We start from the raw sequence: 4877 nt of genomic DNA on the forward strand, positions 1-4877 counted from the left end.
CAGATCGCTATCTACTGCACCACCAAGTCTATTTTATCTATCTATCTATTTTATTTATCTATTTTATCTATATATTAATACGTGAAGCAAAAACTTTGTATCCCTTTTTACGAAAATTGCGCTGACGAAGGAGCATGAAATTTTCCACACTTATAGAGAATATAGAGAAGAAGTGCACATGCTAATATATTTTTTAAATAATGCATAAAATATACATTAAATCAATAAAGAAAACATTACACACACTACATACCATGTATTTGACGCACACACGCATGCATACTTTTTATTATCAAACTTTTGTTCTTAACGTCTGTTGTCAAATTGAGAATAGATTAAATATTGTTTGTCTTTGTTAATATTTTTTATAGTCTAGTCTTGGCGAAATTTGTGATTATAGAAATATAAAATACAATCATAATAGTGTACAAACTTACAATTCCTATTAATTATAGTTGAATTTTGACTACTACGGGACCTCTAGTATTATTTTAATCTGCTATTGTATTTTGATTCCCGACAACTGCCATTATATTTCCCAATTAAGTACTCTTAAAGTCACAAAGAGTGATTTTTATTGGTTTCTCTTTAATTCCCATGGAATTTCTTTGTCGTTTTATGAAAGAAGAAACCCTAATTAAAATGTTTTAAATAGTAAAATATCTAAAATTATTATAAAAAAAAAGTCTCGTCTTAAATGATTATTTCGTGAAGGAAGACTAAAAGAGGTCTATTTGAATAACTAAGAACTCTTACAAAATGAACGTCGGATATTTTTCTCTCCATTCAAAGACCCTTTTCCGCAATGAGAAATCGTCTATTCAACGTTCTGCCATTATCATATAAATAACGTATTTTCCGCTTTTCAAAAACCATTTTTTATTTGTCCGAAAATTTTAATTTCGCCATGACGAATATGCCGTTCTATTATAACATTTTAAAAACACCATCAAAATTTGACAATTAATCTGTCATTTAAAATTAATATAGCTATGAGGGCGGGATCAGGGGGGTGCAACTCCCATACAAAGGAAAAGAACATTCAACTAGCGTCATCTTTAGGAACCGGCGAGGTCATTTTTGAAACGTTTTGGCCTTAATGAACTAATAAACTCACTAGATGGCAGATACGAGTTCTGACTCAATAAAAATGTTAGCGTACTTTGAAGCAGTGCTTCCACTTTTAGGGAATTCTCCCTTTTTTAGGGAAAAATAGCTGATATTTTGGATGATAAAGACAATTTTAAAAATACCAGGATTTAGGATATTTCGGGGTAAAAAGCAAAGCCTATACTAGTAACTGTTGTGAATTTTAAAATAAACGATAATTAAAGTAAAACAATGAACATTTTATTTTATGGAGAGAATGACATTAAGTCGAGTTGACAAGTAAAAGAATAAAACAGAGTTGTGTATAAAAACTATAAAGAAGGTTTGATTCAACAGTAACCCTCTAGTAAAGTAAATCATAGATTAAGCCACTGCTTTTTTCTTAGGGATTCCCCAGAATCCCAATAAGTATAATCCGCCAAATTTTTATTTACCTATTTTCGTTGATGTCACCAGAACTTACTTGTATTGTAATATACAGGTACTTCATGTACCATGAAAGATTATCATGGTAATTTCATTTACGAAAACCTTGTAATTGTCATTTCGCTTTTGCTAGCAGTTCCTTCTTCAAAGACTGAGGTAGAAAGATTATTCAGTGTTCTCAAATGTAAAAACTGACAAAAGAAACAGGCTTTCTAACGAAACCCTGAACGACTTGCTTCATAGAAAGTTGGGAATGCCAGCAAACAATTGCTTAATTTTAGAACCGAATAGTGTTAGGTTGCGTGCAGCAAAAGAATATAAAAGCAATGCGTCGACTTCCTTGAAAATTCTAATCCTATAGATCTATGATCTTCTGGGGGCGTTTAGATTATATATACCTACATTAAATAATATGCTGTGGTTTATTTTCTGTATTTTATTTATGCTTTCTATATAAAGGATTTATGAAAGTTGTTTAAGAAATTTTAGGGATAAATTCAAAAGAAACTAGGGTAAAATGTGGTAAAAAAAACGTAAGTGGAAACACTGCTTTGAAGTTTTCAAAACTCCAGGGCCAATAAAACAATCTCAAAAAAAAAAAAAAGTTTTCAAAATGTCGTACATAACGCTTTAATTTTTTAAATCGTTTTTTTTTTGTTTTGTTTTGAGTTATTTTACGTTGTAGTATTAATTTAGAGCAACTTTTAGCTTTGTGAGAATATTAGACGATTAGACATTGAGAAACTCTGTTTTGAATTCTCTTTAGACATAACTTGGCTCCAATACTTTTTTCTTCGTTAGCGTTTCGTAAGCCAGTGTAACTATTTTTCATTTCAGAAAGTTTATTATTAAAAATCAGCATGCCTCAAGATCGAAAATGAAATGCTATTTCGGATGCCTTGATAACGGTGAGTTTACACTATTTTTCCGGTATATTATTTGCTAACAGAATTATTATTCATAATATAATTAAATGAATTAGCACCAACTAATGGTCCTTCCTATTTCTGCTGCCTAGCTATCATATATGTTAAGTTTTGATCAAAACAGTCGGTATTAAGTCTCGTACTATCACACACACACCTCAGATAATAAAATTGTCCCGAGTGGGTGGCAGTATTTATGTTTTGCAACTCAGCGTATTATATGCTTATTGTCAAGTGGGCCCGAACTAGTTTTTTGGAATGATCAATCAGTCATGATTTCCTGTTTAAATAAAATACAGCACAATTGATCTCACATCCAAAGTTAGATGATGGCATTCACGTTTTGTTTCCTGGTGTTTGATAACCAAGTTACACCAAGTGGCCTGTGACCACGTTCATCCTTCTACCCAATATAAAATAATGTTTTTATTTTTGTAGACAAAGGTTTGATAATGACAAAATTTTATGGAAAAATTATAAGGAGCACTAAAATGTCTGAAACATGAAAAGATTGATGCACTATATTTGAACCAGAACGTGTTATGTAATATATTAATTTGTAAGTATGATTACATTAACACAAAATTTTTCCTGGTCGTATTTTTTCAATATTTGTTACATACTTAAGATACTTTGTTTCTCCGTTTCAGAAGAGAAACTGATTCAGCAAGGAACGTGAACTCACAAGGGATCTTATTTTTTTTTAAATATGTTTATAATTTATAAATTAATAATTGAAATAGTTCATAAGAACTAAATTGATGCCAATTTTGTTTTAAAATAGGTTGTTTAGTTCTTATAGTTATAGTATTATGTTTGAATAGCTGTAATTAGTAAGTTAGTAATATATGAAAATACTGATATAAATTTTTGTAAATAACCTTTTGTAAATTCTACGAGAAGATGATTTTAATTAATGATCAAAAGTCAATGGTCTTCAAAAGCATTATTTGCAATTATTTAGATTAACTGTGGAATATATTTGCTAAGTTGTGTTTTCTGTATGAGCAGATATAAATGAAAATGCCCAAACATGATTATGTTTCTTACATTTTCATTATGTGAAATCAATATGCTTGTGACTTGAGTATATTAATAATTTATTAAAACTTAATTTATAGACAGCAACCCCTATGGCACTGCTGAAGTTTATAAGCACTGGTGACCACTTATCATGAGCCGGGTTGCATGCTGGTCTGCTGTTGAGTGCAATAAAAATTTTCGAAACCCTTTCTATTATTTAGATGTAATATTAATGTACATTTAATTTGGATTAAAAGATAAATTTACATTTTATGTTTGCATGTGTATGTTTATAATTCATTTGCATGTAATGAACATCAGTTTCTTTTGTAACAAAATGCAAACTAATGGTTTGTAATGAATGTAATTAACTTTAAGATGATTTTCTTTCAATCTGCTGTTTGTTTCATCTAGTATTACCAAAGCTAAAGCATCAGAAACGTCAGAATAGAAATAATTTAGATAGGGAATAAAAGTATAACTATTGTAATCATGTCTAAGATTACTATAAGCGTCATTAAGTACAAACTATCAATATTTAAGAGTACTTTAAATCATCTTTACATTTTTTAAACATTTTTGGTTTTTTTGTTTGTTTTTCAAATCATGTAACAAAACGTTTGTGCAGAACAAAATGTCACATGTTATGAACATGATTGTGGGTTAATCGTTTCTTAAATTTCTAAATGTTTATAAGAATGCTAAGAATAATTTAGTATTCACTTTAGTGTGTGTATTATCTCTACAATGCTAGTTTAAATGACAATTATTGTATGACGAAGCATAGGTAGTGTTTATAGATGTAATATTTTCATACAAGGTCATGATCTGTCACGATCAACTTTAAGCAAGAACTGCTATCGTTAAGAAACTAATTTATTAAATTTAATTCAAATTGTCTACTATGTTTGTAATGGAAAGCTGACATGTTTATATTTCGCACAAATGACTTAATTGACATTGAATGATTTGATTATCTAGACTTAATTAACTTTTAGATAACTTTCGATTTAATGTTAATAAGTACGCTAGTAGGATTAATCTAGAGGAGTTATTGTTATTCGAAATTTTATACAATTGTACGTTCATACAATCTTTTAACAGAAAATTGTTTGTAATATAGGGAAATTAAATAGCTTACAGAGAATTACAGCTTTTTATTTTAAAACTGTTTTCTCTCTGTATGAAAAGATCTTATCGATTAGAATGCTGAACACAATCAAACATTCCTTAATAACTCATAAGTACTACCGGGAATTTCAGCGATTCTAAACGATAAGATTTTTTCATAAAGAGAGTTATTAAAAATATTAAAATTACTAAAAAAGCCACCTGGTGGGGGGTAGGGAGACTAATAATCGACCGTAGCGACGCCTGCTGGACCGGGCTTTA

At 29.5% G+C, this 4877-nt stretch overlaps 1 long non-coding RNA gene across 1 annotated transcript; it reads left to right on the forward strand.

The window, feature by feature from the left end:
* The first annotated feature begins 2087 nt into the window (after positions 1-2087).
* LOC149500190 (uncharacterized) lies at positions 2088-4632 on the forward strand. Its single transcript, XR_016325196.1, has 3 exons — positions 2088-2444; positions 2901-3021; positions 3113-4632. It is a non-coding gene; the product is annotated as an uncharacterized LOC149500190 (long non-coding RNA).
* Positions 4633-4877: the final 245 nt, after the last annotated feature.

The sequence above is a fragment of the Bombyx mandarina genome, chromosome 23 (assembly GCF_030267445.1).
Source record: "Bombyx mandarina strain Sakado chromosome 23, ASM3026744v2".
Taxonomy (NCBI): Eukaryota; Metazoa; Arthropoda; class Insecta; order Lepidoptera; family Bombycidae; genus Bombyx; species Bombyx mandarina.